Raw genomic sequence first — 21,880 nt, forward strand, 5'->3', positions numbered from 1 at the left:
TGATCCACACCATGCCATATAAAACACATAGACTGACATACAGTTAAATTGGCCATATGTAGCACTGCTGTTAATTAAATTAAATAAAAAAAGCTTCCACATTGGCATCAATGTACTGACACTGGTGACAACAACCGCATTTGATAGTTTGCAAGACCCTGAAATAGTGGACTTTTTTGGATTTTCTAAATTCCTTTTGATGTTAAAGCAATTCTTGAAGGTAAAAGTAAGGAGCTGACTAAAAATCAATTTTAGGTGATCATCACAATGTAATACTGACCATTTTTATTAAGTATCCTACTAATTTCTTTAGAATCACTACTAAAATGTAACACCATGTTATTGCTGAAATTTGTAACTGGGCTATTCATCCACTCTATTAATCTGCAGACCATGTTTAATAATCGTGCTGTGCTTGCTGGACCTCCCTTGGATAACTGTTTCCCAGGCTTCATCAATAATATGGGGCAGGTAACCTCTTTCCAGGAACATAGATTTTAATATCTCAAATTCCTGTAGACAGCTTCGGTCATTAGATGTAAGTCGGGAAATGCAAATAAACTGATGTTTCACCACTCCCTTCTGATGAAGGGGGTGGCTACTCATAAAATTCAAAAATGAACTACAGAATGTTTGTTTTCTGTAAATAGTAGTCTCAACTGTACCAAAGTTGCCTTTCTACACATATATATCAAGAAAATTCATATCTTCCTGATCAACATGAGATGTAAATAAAAAAAAAAACATAGATGTCCTCTCAAGATCTCTCACAAAATCATCAAGCAGTTCTCCATCCCCAGTCCAGATGAAAAAATATCGTACAAATAGCAGTAATAACAAGGGCAGTGTTGAGAAAAGATCCACGTGAAAAACAGATTGGCTCTCCCATCTGAGTAGTACCACATGGGCAAAAATGGGGGCACATGTGGCCCCCATTCCTGCTCTACAGAGCTGTTTGTAATATTCACCCTCAAATGTTCTAACGTTGTTATCAAGTATAAGCGCCATGAAGTCTGCAATGAGAGAGATGTCACTAGCTGAGAGTCCATCATGTGCAGAAATGATATCTGTGAACCACAGCATACCATCTTCATGGAGAATAGCTGTAAATAAATCCTTACCATCACATGTAACAAACGTGAGGTTCCTTGACCACAGTCCCCCTGAGTTTATCTACAAAGTCCCGTGAGTCTCTAATAATATGACTGCAGTTGTTAAATAAACCCTTGAGTCTTCTGTCTATAAATGTATCTAGCAGTTCCATAACTGATCAACTATCAGAGACTATAGAACGTAAAGGAGGATCTGCAACACTGGAATGTATTTTAGGTATTCCAAATATCTTTTGAATACGTGGATGTTTCACTTTTAAAAAATCATAGAGCCCAGGTGATAAAATATCCAAAAGAAACAGTTTGTCCAACTGTATATTAATGGCGTGATAAGCTATGTTGATTTCATTAATGGAAGGAATTCTATATGTAAATAGGTCACTTAGTAAAGAATGCAGCCTCACAGTGTAATCTATATTGTCCATAATGGCCAAACCACCCATTTGTCAGGTTTCACATGATTTCTCAAACACTTTAATGATGGGATGTAAAGGGGAGGGTTGCAGTGTTTCTACATTTGAAATTACTTAAAGTCAACTCATCCCTCATATCCCCTCTGAACTATACTTTTTTTAAATCCAATAGGGTATGTCCAATGCTGACACTATTAGATGGAATAAAGGTGAACCCCTTTAAAAACAATGTATGATGTTCAGGGCCCACAATAATGTCCGAGAAATTATAAATGTTAAAATTGTAAAAAAAAGTTATGGATACAGTACCTTGATCAAACTTTAACACATGGGAATATTACACAAACAACACCAAGTGTGTTGGTCCTCATTTCTTGTTCTTGTTCCATTTGTTTCATTTTTTTCCTGTTGTGGAATTATGGAGAATAGTTGGATTTCCTTGATTGCTTCTTGGGCAGACATTCTGACCTCCTTAAGACAGGTTGGTCTAAAGGGGCCTTGTCCCCCTCTGATTGACTGTTAAATCCATTGTCATTGCTGTAATGGTTGAGATTTGAGTAATATCTTCCTTGCTAACCACCAGCAGGTTTATAGTAAACAGTTTGGTTGTTGTAATTCTGATTGTCCTGAGCTCTTTTTATCCTTCTTATGTTTAATAGAAACATATCTGGATTCAGTTTGCTTAAACATGTTGTTGAAATGGACCTTGTGTTTCGGAAAATCAAGATCTGTGGATATAGATTTCACAAGCTTGTTAATTTCTTCTTTAAGTGCAACCATCTGATGGTTGTTTTCCTGCAAAACCAACCTGGTTAGATCCAAACCAGTTCTGTCAAAAAGTTTGAGTAATTCAAGGTGAAAGGGTGAGGTTTCCTCCACACCTTGAGAAAAGTTCTAAAACCTCAGACCTTTAGGGACATGTTTACAATTGTCCACTTGCAAGGATTTATATTTGAGCAAAATCTTATCCAACACCTTAAGTTGTTAATTCAAAGTTAAAAACACTGACCGCTGTATATGTATCAAATTACTTTAGTAATGAAGATAAAACTTGTAGTACTGGTGACTCAGTGAAATCAAAACTCAGACAAGCTGTTGCTGTACAGCAGGAAAGTTAAGAAGAAATACAGTCAGGGAGTCAGACCCAACTTTTAAATAAACATGCACTGACACAGCAAGGAAGTAAAGAAATTCATGTAGCAGAAATATGATTTGGCACTTTGCAAAATTAAAAACACCACTTTCATGGGTCCTGATAATATGTCTGGATGCCTGCCAAGAAGTGTAAAGTCCCATTTAGCAAAATCCCTCCATCAACTCTTTAATCTAGTTATGTCCTCAAGAAGTGCCTTATGGTGTCCTTGCATGAAGGTGGTCCCTCTACTGACACTCGGACTTACAGGCCTATTAGCCTTACTAATATTACTTGCAAGACTTTGGAATGTATTATGGATGAAAAAGTAAACAATGATATAGGTGGCCTTATATCCCTGGACAGACCATAGTTTAGCTTTGTAAAATTCAGAGTATGCCTGCTCAACCTAGTTGAGTTGTTTGAAGGGGTTACTAAGGCAATGCATAAGAGGCATACAGTCCAGACCTTAGCAAGGCCTTAGACACTATCCCCCATGTTGGAATTATTGACAAACCCTCTGAACTCAACATTAACCCATACATAGTTTACTGAATTGGTAATTAGCTGTTTTGCAGAATCCATACCATTAAGGTTGGAAGTATTTACTCTAGACAGAAGAATGTCACTAGTGGTGTCCCACAAGGCTTTCTCCTGTGTTTCCCCCTCTTTAGTGTATATTTCCTTAATTTAAAAGCTGATATCAAGAAGCTTTGGCTAACCACATTTACTGATCATTGCAGACTAGGAGCAATTATCAAATCCCATGCTCAAATTCTCAAGCAAGGGCTGGACCAAACAAATGTTTGGTGTATTAATTATGGGTTTATCATTAACTCCAAGAAATGTAGCATAGTTTCCTTAGATAAATGTCACATCACTACTGCTTACCACACAGATAACATTTCACTTATATTTAACACAGTCATCAGGGACTTGGATATGAATGTTAGTAACATACTATCATTTGACCACCGCATCTCTGTGATTTTAGAAAATCCTTCCACCTTGCACAGCTTTTACTTTGTGGCATCTCCTCATGGTCCAAAAAAAGTTATAATTCTACTTTATGTATCCTTTATTAGACCCATCATTGAATATAATGCATTCCTCAGCATGCACCTTACTAACCAACTAAACCTCCTTGAGAGACCACACCGTTTCCTCATCAGAGAGCAATAACTGTTAAAAGTTAGTTACAGCACAACTTAAACAGGGGCCTTGATTATATTTGTAAAGGGAAATATGAGTGGATTTTTGTTTTTATAGGATGTTGCTGCAAGTCCTGATCTTGAGAGACATGGTAAGGATATGGTGTTATCTTCATTTGCAAGTAATTTCTCCTTGTACTCCTTTCAAGCAGGGTGCAATATTTACAGCTAGGATATTTTAGTATAAGTGGGGTTACACATTCTTGTATTTGGGATATCTATGTTTCTGGTAGGTGGGGTCACAGAAGTTTAAACTCTTGGGATACCTAGGTTTCCAGTAGGCTGATACAAGGATGCTAGGCCACCACAGGAAGTCAATCCAACATGCCAAGAAATGACTCACTGTAACAGAAGGCTGTGATTATGGACCCAGCCAAAAAAAAAAAAACTCATCAGCTGTTATTAACAGAATATTGCAGTTTAAAATCAACAGGCAGAATCTTGGAATTGATACCAAATGAAGAAGTCTGCCAACCTTATTCAGATACTACTGCTGTCTGGGAAGTCTAGGTCCATATCTTTGAGAGTGGACTATATACAACGGGCACTGCAAACTCATTCAGGTGGCCCAGGGTGGTAGTATCTTGGTGTTGTAATGTGCTTTATTTGTGTGAATACCTTAAATTAGTTATACGTGCATGTTAGTGTCCCGTGTATCACTGTAAACAATCATAAGTGAATTAGGAGTAAAGCTGAACTCTGGCATAGATGAGCAAGTAAGCAACGAATCAGTGAGATCTGCTGTATGAACTAACGGAAAGCTGGATACAATGTTTTGTGCTTACATACAGCTAGCCTCAGAAACTAGCAGTAAAACTTGGTATTTGTAATGGATTGAAGCACCATATGATGATCAACTAAATTTGGTGAAGGATGTTGTGTTCTGATCAAATCTGGAAGGGCAAAATGGAGGAAAAGGTTGTCCATGTTAATGGTTGAACTAACTGGTATCCCTAAGTGACTGCTCCCTGGAAAGGGGAAGGTCAGGATACAGTGATACTTCCAGCCTGTTTGGATTATTTCAACTGTGGCAGATCCGTGGTGAAAAATTTGAACTCCATTAGTTAAGGAAAAGTAGTAGGCAGATAGAGAGTGAGGTTACCAGACCTTACAGTCTGAATACATTTATTGAACTGCTCACGGAGGTAGTGATAGCCTGAGAACAAGAGATGGGCCATAAGTCTTGGAGCAAGAGAAGTGAGTTGACATTAAATTGAATATTGGGGTCTACTTTAATTAACCGAAAGCTGATTCCAGAGAATGCAAATCCATTGACACATATAAATCAAACCGCGAAATAAGCAAACTCACAAAACCCAAAACTCAAAATACCGATTTGTCATACTCGGCCAACCCCACCGCCCGAAACACACTACCCACCCAAACAAAATAAATAAACCACAAACATACACCAACCAAAACCCTACTTCTAACCATACACTAAACCCCACATGCACCACTATCTATGCACTCTCCTTAACCCCTCCCTAACCCTAAGGTCCATAACTACCGCACACTTACCCTACGAAGCTATACCCAAACAAAATAAATAAACCACACACATACACTAACCAAACCCCCACCTCAAACCCTACATTAAACATTAAATACATTACCCATATTACATTACCTATCTATGCACTTACCTTAACCCGCACCCTAATCCTAACCCTAATTTCCATAACCATCGCACACTTACCTTACGGATCTGTAGCTCAGACGGGCCAACAGAAACACTTCCACATTTCGAATTTCATGGTAATTTTGCGGTTTTGTGAGTTTGATTATTTTGTGATTCGATACATATGTGTCAATGGATTTGCATTCGCTGGAATCAGCTTTTGGTTAATTAAAGTAGACCCGAATATTATTATTCTGCAGAAGCAACAAATGGGACCTTGATCCTTGGATCCAAAATATAAGTGTGCAGATGTTAATTTGTTCAGTTAGCATATATGGCTTTAAAAGCCCAGTGAAGAGGAGCAAAGCATTTACATACAAAAATACATAATGCAAAAGAGAACGGCCAAACTCTTGTCCCTCATAATCAGACATTCCCCTATAAAATATAAGAAAATAAGTCGGAGGAGGCTACTAAATACCAGCATTTTCCCCACACCTTTCAGACAAAAGACATGGAGAATTGTGTTAGTGGCACAAAGTGCAAATATTAAAATATTAAGACTGTGGGGTCTGGCAGATGACTGGAGGGGAAAGGTGGGGATTAAGAGATACTACACATGTAAACTAATTACTTAGGCTCAGTTTATGTGCTCCAGGCACCTCATCATGCTCTACCTGACCCTCCATAATGCAGATATGAAAGTGCGCATAAGGGGATACTGCAATAGAAAACTTTATCTACCCAGCAGCCCCTGATATCACCAGCTCAAAAACTGAGTCTCATTTAGGACTCATCCACAATGCTGAACACAATGTTTGGCAGCTATGTACGACTGAAAATAGAGTGCATTTCCAGAAAAAAAACTTTTCCATTTACGCACTACTCACATGTATATCTAGTTCAAACAGCAATATAAGGGTTTTATTGGTCTGAAGCAAGAGCACCAGAAATTCCTTTCAGCACTTCTGTTAGACTACTGTTAGACTTCTGTTAGACTACTGTTAGACTTCTGTTAGACTACTGTTAGACTACTGCTAGACTTCTGTTAGACTACTGTTAGACTACTGTTAGACATCTGTTAGACTACTGTTAGACTACTGTTAGACTTCTGTTAGACTACTGTTAGACTTCTGTTAGTCTTCTGTTAGACTACTGTTAGACTTCTGTTAGACTGCTGTTAGACTATTGTTAGACTTCTGTTAGACTACTGTTAGACTTCTGTTAGACTACTGTTAGACTACTGTTAGACTTCTGTTAAACTACTGTTAGACTACTGTTAGACTTCTGTTGGACTACTGTTACAGTACTGTTACACTACTGTTAAACTTCTGTTAGACTACTGTTAGACTTCTGTTAGACTACTGTTAGACTACTGTTAGACTTCTGTTAGGCTACTGTTAGACTTATATTAGACTACTGTTACACTACTGTTAGACTTCTGTTAGACTACTGTTAGACTTCTGTTAGACTACTGCTAGACTTCTTTTAGACTTCTGTTAGACTACTGTTAGACTTCTGTTAGACTACTGTTAGACTACTGTTAGACTACTGTTAGACTTCTGTTAGACTAGTGTTAGACTACTGTTAGACTTCTGTTAGACTACTGTTAGACTTCTGACAATAGAGTGCATTTCCAGAAAAAAAACGTTTCCATTTACGCACTACTCACATGTATATCTAGTTCAAACAGCAATATAAGGGTTTTATTGGTCTGAAGCAAGAGCACCAGAAATTCCTTTCAGCACTTCTGTTAGACTACTGTTAGACTTCTGTTAGACTACTGTTAGATTACTGTTAGACTTCTGTTAGACTACTGTTAGACCACTGTTAGACTTCTGTTAGTCTTCTGTTAGACTTCTGTTAGTCTACTGTTAGACTACTGTTAGACTTCTGTTAGACTACTGTTACACTACTGTTAGACTTCTGTTAGACTACTGTTAGACTTCTGTTAGACTACTGTTAGACTACTGTTAGACTTCTGTTAGACTACTGTTAGACTTCTTTTAGACTTCTGTTAGACTACTGTTAGACTTCTGTTAGACTACTGTTAGACTACTGTTAGACTTCTGTTAGACTACTGTTAGACTACTGTTAGACTTCTGTTAGACTACTGTTACACTACTGTTACACTATTGTTAAACTTCTGTTAGACTACTGTTAGACTACTGTTACACTACTGTTAGACTTCTGTTAGACTACTGTTAGACTTCTGTTAGACTACTGTTAGACTACTGTTAGACTTCTGACTACTGTTAGACTTCTGTTAGATTTCTGTTAGACTACTGTTAGACTACTGTTAGACTTCTGTTCTGTTAGACTACTGTTAGACTTCTGTTAGACTACTGTTACACTACTGTTAGACTTCTGTTAGACTACTGTTAGACTACTGTTAGACTTCTGTTAGACTACTGCTAGACTTCTTTTAGACTTCTGTTAGACTACTGTTAGACTTCTGTTAGACTACTGTTAGACTACTGTTAGACTTCTGTTAGACTACTGTTAGACTACTATTAAACTTCTGTTAGACTACTGTTACACTACTGTTAGACTTCTGTTAGACTACTGTTAGACTTCTGTTAGACTACTGTTAGACTACTGTTAGACTTCTGACTACTGTTAGACTTCTGTTAGACTACTGTTAGACTTCTGTTAGACTACTGTTAGACTTCTGTTAGACTGCTGTTACACTACTGTTAGACTTCTGTTAGACTACTGTTAGACTACTGTTAGACTTCTGTTAGACTTCTGTTAGACTACTCTTTCTTATTTCAAAAATGGGTACAGTGGGCTTCCAACCTGTAAAATTATGGAGGATTAGTACCACAATTCTATAATATTTTGATCCAAAAAAAGATTATGCTGGGGTCAGCAGTGAGATTAGAGACCAGAATTTAGCAGATGATTTCTCTCCTGTTATTTCATGGGATATACTTAAGGGCCATTTGGATCAGAGAATAAAAGAGGAAACTTACTGAACAATTCAGGAATACAGAGAACAACTGTCTTCTCTTCAAGTCTGCTTACAAGTTCATAGGTTCATAAATATGTAAAGCCAATGGCCACTAGGGACTTTTTAAACCTAGACATGGATCCCAAATCTCTGACAAGTTCTGGCATCTTTGGTAAGTGTACGCAAGGGCTTGGAAAATGAAACATTTACAGGCTGGCTCTGTCCATTAGAGACATAGGTGCCAAGCCAGGGATGAATTTCCTGTTCCTCATTCAACTGTACAAGTTACACTTGAATTTTCATCCTTCAAATGGAACGTTAAACCAAGCCCTTTCTGCTTGATTTGGTGGTAACTAGGTATATGTAAAAGATCCCACAATACCATTCAAAAAGAGTAGGTGAAGTTCCTGATTTCCTGGCTAAATTTCCCTTAATAGTATAAATACCATCTTGAGTCTCTCTGAAAAGAGGCTACAAGCCTTGTGGGACTAATCTGGTCAACAAAAGATACATAAATAAAATAGATAACCAAATAATTGGGTTAGGGAGGAACTCTGCTTCACACAGATGGGGTGCCTGTTCCAGAGAAGGGGTAGTTTCTGGAATAAATACCTCTCTCCAACAGGCATACATCTCAACCTCTTAGCACAAAAAATTTAGACAAAGCCTGACAGAATGGGGGAACAAAGAACCAAAAATAGGGACATATTTTAAATACTGCTCTTATAAACTTAGAAAGCTGATAGAATGATAGGAATTGCCTTAGCATGCATTTCTCTGAAGGATAAGAAGTCTGAAACACAACTGTATATCATTATTTGGTGACATCAATCCTCAGATCATCCCAATGATTTACCAGAAAATCACAAATTTTATATGATAAAGACTAAAAATATGAGAAAAAATCTGGACATTCTGTGAAAATCTGGACAGTTGAGAGATATGCCAGCAGGTCCTATTTATATCACAGGCAAAATGTAAGTCTTTAGAACAGGTAATTCTGATGCTGTTTGTTTTGCAGATATGCAAAAGGTCCATCAATGTGGGGTCTAGCAATGCCTTTTATGCCAGATGTAGATCCCCCTGCAACAGCGTGAGGAGACAAAATACAGGGATAGGGATTTGAGGTGGTCTGCAAAAGGCATGTTACTAATGTCCTGCATTCTTTCAGTGAGGAACCTCTGTGGATGTGCCAATTGTTGGATGCACCTACTTAGGTACATACCAAAGGTGGCACTGTACTCAGTGATAGGTCTGATGGATGCTGAATAAAGGGAAAAATTATCTCCTTGGACCTAAATACCATACCTTTGTTTATAAGTTGCACAACATAGAATAATTTCCTCACTACCATAGACAAGTGATGGTCAAAGTCTAGATTAGTGTCTATGTGTTCCCCCAAGTCCTTGACTACTAGGCCAACTCTAAGGGGTGTGCTGTCAATATGATAGCTACCAGGGATGGATGACTTCCAAAGGCTATTATTATGCATTTCTTGGCATTTAGTTTTAGTCCATGGTTTTGGCACCAGTTATTTGTCTATATCAGCCCTTCCTGGAGAACATCAGTGTCAGCAGGGGATTCTATTACCGCTCCTCATTTGCAATTGTCTGCAAATTTAGTCAGCCAGAGACTATTGAAGTTGGCCTTGACTTCAGAGAAGTAAATGCCAAAAATGAGTGGTTCCAGGACTGATCACTGATGGACTTTGCTGGTGACTGGCCTCTTTGTAGAGGTTGACGCCCTATTTCTAACTTTGCTGATGACTGGCCTCTTTGTAGAGGTTGACTCCCTAATTCTAACATTCTGGGCCCTATCTGTGAGCCATCTGGCTATCCACTGGATGACATAAGGGTTTATACCTAACCTCTTGAGTTTGCCAAACATGCCTAAGTGAGGCATTATGTCAAATGTCTTGGTCAGGTCAAGGTAAGAACTGTGAACTGTTTTGCCCTTATCTGTTGCCTTGGTGACCTTCTTTCTGGGAGGAGGAGGTGTACTTTGGCCTGTTCCTTAGTCTCAATGACAAAAAACATTTCACATCCTATGCTCCTGCACCTGTTGAAAGTACTGGATTACTGAGGGGTTTTATTCCAGCGGATAAGGATGTTTCTGATGGTATATGATGATATATGCTGACTATCACAGTAGTCAAAATAAGGGCATTTAATTCATTAACAGAGAGACTGGGTAAAGACGCAAAGCATGGATGCTACCTGCCACCTGTCCTATTTGCATTAGTTATCAAGCCCTTTGTTCACATTAAAGGGTTAAGTCAGATGATCCATGGGATCATACTTGGTGAATGAGATCATAATAGTAGTTTATTTAGAATTTTTCAGGTTTTTAGCCATCTGGACAGTTATTTATTAGTACTGTGGGACAAACTAAAAAGGTTTGGAGAGATAGACACCTACATACTCAAGGAGAAGACTATTGTTTTACCAGTTTGATATAAACTTGTTATAAGCATTGAAAGTAGGTTTTTAACTGGAAACTAAAACCATTGCTTTACTTTGGTGTCCAGGTTGTGGCTTCCTACACAGAAACAGCTGAAAAGAATATTTGATTTTTTAGAATATGTAGAAAGGTGAAAGCTGCTAAGAATTCTATTAGAGAAAAAAAATCCTGTGAGCATGAACGTCACTGTTCCTCAAGCTATTATATATGATTAGTTTCTTAGGAAGCAGTCCATTGGTGGGAATGATGAACAACTGAAGATAGCTGCTGCTGAGTTTTCTATAGTAACCAGGATGAAAGAGACCTTTCAATGGAGCCCGGCAAATTTGGTGCGGGGGTGGGGACTGGATTTTCTGAATATGGAATGTTAAGCATGGATTTCAATGTTAATTATTCAGACCGTTTGGCAGAAAGGTGGTTGTATGATGTTATAGATCCTCCTCTGAAGCTATAAGATCCCTCGGAATAAATGTACCACTACCCAAATTAGAATATGTGCTAGCTGTAATTCCTCTGAAGCCAGCCCACATTACCAAGTCTTCTTCATACAGCAATAAATAAGCCTTGCAAATGTATGTTTTTAGTAGGCCACAGAACTAGGCATTGTTTTCTTTTGCAGAAAGCAAATTGGTTATCTGTGACAGAGAGCTGCCATAATGTTCCCTGCCATCAATTACAAACTGATACGCTTGGAGCACTGCCACCTTCTACCAAGAGTGCCATGAATTAAACCATTCTGATACGCTTGGAGCACTGCCACCTTCTACCAAGAGTGCCATGAATTAAACCATTCTGATACGCTTGGAGCACTGCCACCTTCTACCAAGAGTGCCATGAATTAAAACATTCTGATACGCTTGGAGCACTGCCACCTTCTACCAAGAGTGCCATGAATTAAAACATTCTGATACGCTTGGAGCACTGCCACCTTCTACCAAGAGTGCCATGAATTAAAGCATTCTGATACGCTTGGAGCACTGCCACCTTCTACCAAGAGTGCCATGAATTAAAACATTCTGATACGCTTGGAGCACTGCCACCTTCTACCAAGAGTGCCATGAATTAAAGCATTCTGATACGCTTGGAGCACTGCCACCTTCTACCAAGAGTGCCATGAATTAAAGCATTCTGATACGCTTGGAGCACTGCCACCTTCTACCAAGAGTGCCATGAATTAAAGCATTCTGATACGCTTGGAGCACTGCCACCTTCTACCAAGAGTGCCATGAATTAAAACATTCTGATACGCTTGGAGCACTGCCACCTTCTACCAAGAGTGCCATGAATTAAACCATTCTGATACGCTTGGAGCACTGCCACCTTCTACCAAGAGTGCCATGAATTAAAGCATTCTGATACGCTTGGAGCACTGCCACCTTCTACCAAGAGTGCCATGAATTAAAGCATTCTGATACGCTTGGAGCACTGCCACCTTCTACCAAGAGTGCCATGAATTAAAGCATTCTGATACGCTTGGAGCACTGCCACCTTCTACCAAGAGTGCCATGAATTAAAGCATTCTGATACGCTTGGAGCACTGCCACCTTCTACCAAGAGTGCCATGAATTAAAACATTCTGATACGCTTGGAGCACTGCCACCTTCTACCAAGAGTGCCATGAATTAAACCATTCTGATACGCTTGGAGCACTGCCACCTTCTACCAAGAGTGCCATGAATTAAAGCATTCTGATACGCTTGGAGCACTGCCACCTTCTACCAAGAGTGCCATGAATTAAAACATTCTGATACGCTTGGAGCACTGCCACCTTCTACCAAGAGTGCCATGAATTAAAGCATTCTGATACGCTTGGAGCACTGCCACCTTCTACCAAGAGTGCCATGAATTAAAACATTCTGATACGCTTGGAGCACTGCCACCTTCTACCAAGAGTGCCATGAATTAAAACATTCTGATACGCTTGGAGCACTGCCACCTTCTACCAAGAGTGCCATGAATTAAAGCATTCTGATACGCTTGGAGCACTGCCACCTTCTACCAAGAGTGCCATGAATTAAAGCATTCTGATACGCTTGGAGCACTGCCACCTTCTACCAAGAGTGCCATGAATTAAAGCATTCTGATACGCTTGGAGCACTGCCACCTTCTACCAAGAGTGCCATGAATTAAAACATTCTGATACGCTTGGAGCACTGCCACCTTCTACCAAGAGTGCCATGAATTAAACCATTCTGATACGCTTGGAGCACTGCCACCTTCTACCAAGAGTGCCATGAATTAAAGCATTCTGATACGCTTGGAGCACTGTCACCTTCTACCAAGAGTGCCATGAATTAAACCATTCTGATACGCTTGGAGCACTGCCACCTTCTACCAAGAGTGCCATGAATTAAACCATTCTGATACGCTTGGAGCACTGCCACCTTCTACCAAGAGTGCCATGAATTAAACCATTCTGATACGCTTGGAGCACTGCCACCTTCTACCAAGAGTGCCATGAATTAAACCATTCTGATACGCTTGGAGCACTGCCACCTTCTACCAAGAGTGCCATGAATTAAAGCATTCTGATACGCTTGGAGCACTGCCACCTTCTACCAAGAGTGCCATGAATTAAACCATTCTGATACGCTTGGAGCACTGCCACCTTCTACCAAGAGTGCCATGAATTAAACCATTCTGATACGCTTGGAGCACTGCCACCTTCTACCAAGAGTGCCATGAATTAAAGCATTCTGATACTCTTTTGACTGCCACCTTCTACCAAGAGTGCCATGAATTAAAGCATTCTGATACGCTTGGAGCACTGCCACCTTCTACCAAGAGTGCCATGAATTAAAGCATTCTGATACGCTTGGAGCACTGCCACCTTCTACCAAGAGTGCCATGAATTAAAGCATTCTGATACGCTTGGAGCACTGCCACCTTCTACCAAGAGTGCCATGAATTAAAGCATTCTGATACGCTTGGAGCACTGCCACCTTCTACCAAGAGTGCCATGAATTAAAACATTCTGATACGCTTGGAGCACTGCCACCTTCTACCAAGAGTGCCATGAATTAAACCATTCTGATACGCTTGGAGCACTGCCACCTTCTACCAAGAGTGCCATGAATTAAAGCATTCTGATACGCTTGGAGCACTGCCACCTTCTACCAAGAGTGCCATGAATTAAAACATTCTGATACGCTTGGAGCACTGCCACCTTCTACCAAGAGTGCCATGAATTAAAGCATTCTGATACGCTTGGAGCACTGCCACCTTCTACCAAGAGTGCCATGAATTAAAGCATTCTGATACGCTTGGAGCACTGCCACCTTCTACCAAGAGTGCCATGAATTAAAGCATTCTGATACGCTTGGAGCACTGCCACCTTCTACCAAGAGTGCCATGAATTAAAGCATTCTGATACGCTTGGAGCACTGCCACCTTCTACCAAGAGTGCCATGAATTAAAGCATTCTGATACGCTTGGAGCACTGCCACCTTCTACCAAGAGTGCCATGAATTAAACCATTCTGATACGCTTGGAGCACTGCCACCTTCTACCAAGAGTGCCATGAATTAAAGCATTCTGATACGCTTGGAGCACTGCCACCTTCTACCAAGAGTGCCATGAATTAAACCATTCTGATACGCTTGGAGCACTGCCACCTTCTACCAAGAGTGCCATGAATTAAACCATTCTGATACGCTTGGAGCACTGCCACCTTCTACCAAGAGTGCCATGAATTAAACCATTCTGATACGCTTGGAGCACTGCCACCTTCTACCAAGAGTGCCATGAATTAAACCATTCTGATACGCTTGGAGCACTGCCACCTTCTACCAAGAGTGCCATGAATTAAACCATTCTGATACGCTTGGAGCACTGCCACCTTCTACCAAGAGTGCCATGAATTAAAGCATTCTGATACGCTTGGAGCACTGCCACCTTCTACCAAGAGTGCCATGAATTAAAGCATTCTGATACGCTTGGAGCACTGCCACCTTCTACCAAGAGTGCCATGAATTAAAGCATTCTGATACGCTTGGAGCACTGCCACCTTCTACCAAGAGTGCCATGAATTAAAGCATTCTGATACGCTTGGAGCACTGCCACCTTCTACCAAGAGTGCCATGAATTAAAGCATTCTGATACGCTTGGAGCACTGCCACCTTCTACCAAGAGTGCCATGAATTAAAGCATTCTGATACGCTTGGAGCACTGCCACCTTCTACCAAGAGTGCCATGAATTAAAGCATTCTGATACGCTTGGAGCACTGCCACCTTCTACCAAGAGTGCCATGAATTAAAGCATTCTGATACGCTTGGAGCACTGCCACCTTCTACCAAGAGTGCCATGAATTAAAGCATTCTGATACGCTTGGAGCACTGCCACCTTCTACCAAGAGTGCCATGAATTAAAGCATTCTGATACGCTTGGAGCACTGCCACCTTCTACCAAGAGTGCCATGAATTAAAGCATTCTGATACGCTTGGAGCACTGCCACCTTCTACCAAGAGTGCCATGAATTAAAGCATTCTGATACGCTTGGAGCACTGCCACCTTCTACCAAGAGTGCCATGAATTAAAGCATTCTGATACGCTTGGAGCACTGCCACCTTCTACCAAGAGTGCCATGAATTAAAGCATTCTGATACGCTTGGAGCACTGCCACCTTCTACCAAGAGTGCCATGAATTAAAGCATTCTGATACGCTTGGAGCACTGCCACCTTCTACCAAGAGTGCCATGAATTAAAGCATTCTGATACGCTTGGAGCACTGCCACCTTCTACCAAGAGTGCCATGAATTAAAGCATTCTGATACGCTTGGAGCACTGCCACCTTCTACCAAGAGTGCCATGAATTAAACCATTCTGATACGCTTGGAGCACTGCCACCTTCTACCAAGAGTGCCATGAATTAAAGCATTCTGATACGCTTGGAGCACTGCCACCTTCTACCAAGAGTGCCATGAATTAAAGCATTCTGATACGCTTGGAGCACTGCCACCTTCTACCAAGAGTGCCATGAATTAAAACATTCTGATACGCTTAGAGCACTGCCACCTTCTACCAAGAGTGCCATGAATTAAACCATTCTGATACGCTTGGAGCACTGCCACCTTCTACCAAGAGTGCCATGAATTAAAGCATTCTGATACGCTTGGAGCACTGCCACCTTCTACCAAGAGTGCCATGAATTAAAGCATTCTGATACGCTTGGAGCACTGCCACCTTCTACCAAGAGTGCCATGAATTAAAGCATTCTGATACGCTTGGAGCACTGCCACCTTCTACCAAGAGTGCCATGAATTAAACCATTCTGATACGCTTGGAGCACTGCCACCTTCTACCAAGAGTGCCATGAATTAAAGCATTCTGATACGCTTGGAGCACTGCCACCTTCTACCAAGAGTGCCATGAATTAAAGCATTCTGATACGCTTGGAGCACTGCCACCTTCTACCAAGAGTGCCATGAATTAAACCATTCTGATACGCTTGGAGCACTGCCACCTTCTACCAAGAGTGCCATGAATTAAAGCATTCTGATACGCTTGGAGCACTGCCACCTTCTACCAAGAGTGCCATGAATTAAAGCATTCTGATACGCTTGGAGCACTGCCACCTTCTACCAAGAGTGCCATGAATTAAAGCATTCTGATACGCTTGGAGCACTGCCACCTTCTACCAAGAGTGCCATGAATTAAAGCATTCTGATACGCTTGGAGCACTGCCACCTTCTACCAAGAGTGCCATGAATTAAAGCATTCTGATACGCTTGGAGCACTGCCACCTTCTACCAAGAGTGCCATGAATTAAAGCATTCTGATACGCTTGGAGCACTGCCACCTTCTACCAAGAGTGCCATGAATTAAAGCATTCTGATACGCTTGGAGCACTGCCACCTTCTACCAAGAGTGCCATGAATTAAAGCATTCTGATACGCTTGGAGCACTGCCACCTTCTACCAAGAGTGCCATGAATTAAAGCATTCTGATACGCTTGGAGCACTGCCACCTTCTACCAAGAGTGCCATGAATTAAAGCATTCTGATACGCTTGGAGCACTGCCACCTTCTACCAAGAGTGCCATGAATTAAAGCATTCTGATACGCTTGGAGCACTGCCACCTTCTACCAAGAGTGCCATGAATTAAAGCATTCTGATACGCTTGGAGCACTGCCACCTTCTACCAAGAGTGCCATGAATTAAAGCATTCTGATACGCTTGGAGCACTGCCACCTTCTACCAAGAGTGCCATGAATTAAAGCATTCTGATACGCTTGGAGCACTGCCACCTTCTACCAAGAGTGCCATGAATTAAAGCATTCTGATACGCTTGGAGCACTGCCACCTTCTACCAAGAGTGCCATGAATTAAAGCATTCTGATACGCTTGGAGCACTGCCACCTTCTACCAAGAGTGCCATGAATTAAAGCATTCTGATACGCTTGGAGCACTGCCACCTTCTACCAAGAGTGCCATGAATTAAAGCATTCTGATACGCTTGGAGCACTGCCACCTTCTACCAAGAGTGCCATGAATTAAAGCATTCTGATACGCTTGGAGCACTGCCACCTTCTACCAAGAGTGCCATGAATTAAAGCATTCTGATACGCTTGGAGCACTGCCACCTTCTACCAAGAGTGCCATGAATTAAAGCATTCTGATACGCTTGGAGCACTGCCACCTTCTACCAAGAGTGCCATGAATTAAAGCATTCTGATACGCTTGGAGCACTGCCACCTTCTACCAAGAGTGCCATGAATTAAAGCATTCTGATACGCTTGGAGCACTGCCACCTTCTACCAAGAGTGCCATGAATTAAAGCATTCTGATACGCTTGGAGCACTGCCACCTTCTACCAAGAGTGCCATGAATTAAAGCATTCTGATACGCTTGGAGCACTGCCACCTTCTACCAAGAGTGCCATGAATTAAAGCATTCTGATACGCTTGGAGCACTGCCACCTTCTACCAAGAGTGCCATGAATTAAACCATTCTGATACGCTTGGAGCACTGCCACCTTCTACCAAGAGTGCCATGAATTAAACCATTCTGATACGCTTGGAGCACTGCCACCTTCTACCAAGAGTGCCATGAATTAAAGCATTCTGATACGCTTGGAGCACTGCCACCTTCTACCAAGAGTGCCATGAATTAAAGCATTCTGATACGCTTGGAGCACTGCCACCTTCTACCAAGAGTGCCATGAATTAAAGCATTCTGATACGCTTGGAGCACTGCCACCTTCTACCAAGAGTGCCATGAATTAAAGCATTCTGATACGCTTGGAGCACTGCCACCTTCTACCAAGAGTGCCATGAATTAAAGCATTCTGATACGCTTGGAGCACTGCCACCTTCTACCAAGAGTGCCATGAATTAAAGCATTCTGATACGCTTGGAGCACTGCCACCTTCTACCAAGAGTGCCATGAATTAAAGCATTCTGATACGCTTGGAGCACTGCCACCTTCTACCAAGAGTGCCATGAATTAAAGCATTCTGATACGCTTGGAGCACTGCCACCTTCTACCAAGAGTGCCATGAATTAAAGCATTCTGATACGCTTGGAGCACTGCCACCTTCTACCAAGAGTGCCATGAATTAAAGCATTCTGATACGCTTGGAGCACTGCCACCTTCTACCAAGAGTGCCATGAATTAAAGCATTCTGATACGCTTGGAGCACTGCCACCTTCTACCAAGAGTGCCATGAATTAAAGCATTCTGATACGCTTGGAGCACTGCCACCTTCTACCAAGAGTGCCATGAATTAAAGCATTCTGATACGCTTGGAGCACTGCCACCTTCTACCAAGAGTGCCATGAATTAAAGCATTCTGATACGCTTGGAGCACTGCCACCTTCTACCAAGAGTGCCATGAATTAAAGCATTCTGATACGCTTGGAGCACTGCCACCTTCTACCAAGAGTGCCATGAATTAAAGCATTCTGATACGCTTGGAGCACTGCCACCTTCTACCAAGAGTGCCATGAATTAAAGCATTCTGATACGCTTGGAGCACTGCCACCTTCTACCAAGAGTGCCATGAATTAAAGCATTCTGATACGCTTGGAGCACTGCCACCTTCTACCAAGAGTGCCATGAATTAAAGCATTCTGATACGCTTGGAGCACTGCCACCTTCTACCAAGAGTGCCATGAATTAAAGCATTCTGATACGCTTGGAGCACTGCCACCTTCTACCAAGAGTGCCATGAATTAAAGCATTCTGATACGCTTGGAGCACTGCCACCTTCTACCAAGAGTGCCATGAATTAAAGCATTCTGATACGCTTGGAGCACTGCCACCTTCTACCAAGAGTGCCATGAATTAAAGCATTCTGATACGCTTGGAGCACTGCCACCTTCTACCAAGAGTGCCATGAATTAAAGCATTCTGATACGCTTGGAGCACTGCCACCTTCTACCAAGAGTGCCATGAATTAAAGCATTCTGATACGCTTGGAGCACTGCCACCTTCTACCAAGAGTGCCATGAATTAAAGCATTCTGATACGCTTGGAGCACTGCCACCTTCTACCAAGAGTGCCATGAATTAAAGCATTCTGATACGCTTGGAGCACTGCCACCTTCTACCAAGAGTGCCATGAATTAAACCATTCTGATACGCTTGGAGCACTGCCACCTTCTACCAAGAGTGCCATGAATTAAAGCATTCTGATACGCTTGGAGCACTGCCACCTTCTACCAAGAGTGCCATGAATTAAAGCATTCTGATACGCTTGGAGCACTGCCACCTTCTACCAAGAGTGCCATGAATTAAAGCATTCTGATACGCTTGGAGCACTGCCACCTTCTACCAAGAGTGCCATGAATTAAAGCATTCTGATACGCTTTTGAGCACTGCCACCTTCTACCAAGAGTGCCATGAATTAAAGCATTCTGATACGCTTGGAGCACTGCCACCTTCTACCAAGAGTGCCATGAATTAAAGCATTCTGATACGCTTGGAGCACTGCCACCTTCTACCAAGAGTGCCATGAATTAAAGCATTCTGATACGCTTGGAGCACTGCCACCTTCTACCAAGAGTGCCATGAATTAAAGCATTCTGATACGCTTGGAGCACTGCCACCTTCTACCAAGAGTGCCATGAATTAAAGCATTCTGATACGCTTGGAGCACTGCCACCTTCTACCAAGAGTGCCATGAATTAAAGCATTCTGATACGCTTGGAGCACTGCCACCTTCTACCAAGAGTGCCATGAATTAAACCATTCTGATACGCTTGGAGCACTGCCACCTTCTACCAAGAGTGCCATGAATTAAAGCATTCTGATACGCTTGGAGCACTGCCACCTTCTACCAAGAGTGCCATGAATTAAAGCATTCTGATACGCTTGGAGCACTGCCACCTTCTACCAAGAGTGCCATGAATTAAAGCATTCTGATACGCTTGGAGCACTGCCACCTTCTACCAAGAGTGCCATGAATTAAAGCATTCTGATACGCTTGGAGCACTGCCACCTTCTACCAAGAGTGCCATGAATTAAAGCATTCTGATACGCTTGGAGCACTGCCACCTTCTACCAAGAGTGCCATGAATTAAAGCATTCTGATACGCTTGGAGCACTGCCACCTTCTACCAAGAGTGCCATGAATTAAAGCATTCTGATACGCTTGGAGCACTGCCACCTTCTACCAAGAGTGCCATGAATTAAAGCATTCTGATACGCTTGGAGCACTGCCACCTTCTACCAAGAGTGCCATGAATTAAAGCATTCTGATACGCTTGGAGCACTGCCACCTTCTACCAAGAGTGCCATGAATTAAAGCATTCTGATACGCTTGGAGCACTGCCACCTTCTACCAAGAGTGCCATGAATTAAAGCATTCTGATACGCTTGGAGCACTGCCACCTTCTACCAAGAGTGCCATGAATTAAAGCATTCTGATACGCTTGGAGCACTGCCACCTTCTACCAAGAGTGCCATGAATTAAAGCATTCTGATACGCTTGGAGCACTGCCACCTTCTACCAAGAGTGCCATGAATTAAAGCATTCTGATACGCTTGGAGCACTGCCACCTTCTACCAAGAGTGCCATGAATTAAAGCATTCTGATACGCTTGGAGCACTGCCACCTTCTACCAAGAGTGCCATGAATTAAAGCATTCTGATACGCTTGGAGCACTGCCACCTTCTACCAAGAGTGCCATGAATTAAACCATTCTGATACGCTTGGAGCACTGCCACCTTCTACCAAGAGTGCCATGAATTAAAGCATTCTGATACGCTTGGAGCACTGCCACCTTCTACCAAGAGTGCCATGAATTAAAGCATTCTGATACGCTTGGAGCACTGCCACCTTCTACCAAGAGTGCCATGAATTAAAGCATTCTGATACGCTTGGAGCACTGCCACCTTCTACCAAGAGTGCCATGAATTAAAGCATTCTGATACGCTTGGAGCACTGCCACCTTCTACCAAGAGTGCCATGAATTAAAGCATTCTGATACGCTTGGAGCACTGCCACCTTCTACCAAGAGTGCCATGAATTAAAGCATTCTGATACGCTTGGAGCACTGCCACCTTCTACCAAGAGTGCCATGAATTAAAGCATTCTGATACGCTTGGAGCACTGCCACCTTCTACCAAGAGTGCCATGAATTAAAGCATTCTGATACGCTTGGAGCACTGCCACCTTCTACCAAGAGTGCCATGAATTAAAGCATTCTGATACGCTTGGAGCACTGCCACCTTCTACCAAGAGTGCCATGAATTAAAGCATTCTGATACGCTTGGAGCACTGCCACCTTCTACCAAGAGTGCCATGAATTAAAGCATTCTGATACGCTTGGAGCACTGCCACCTTCTACCAAGAGTGCCATGAATTAAAGCATTCTGATACGCTTGGAGCACTGCCACCTTCTACCAAGAGTGCCATGAATTAAAGCATTCTGATACGCTTGGAGCACTGCCACCTTCTACCAAGAGTGCCATGAATTAAAGCATTCTGATACGCTTGGAGCACTGCCACCTTCTACCAAGAGTGCCATGAATTAAA

Source organism: Protopterus annectens, chromosome 1.part2 (assembly GCF_019279795.1).
Source record: "Protopterus annectens isolate FY-2018-M chromosome 1.part2, PAN1.0, whole genome shotgun sequence".
Lineage (NCBI taxonomy): Eukaryota > Metazoa > Chordata > Ceratodontiformes > Protopteridae > Protopterus > Protopterus annectens.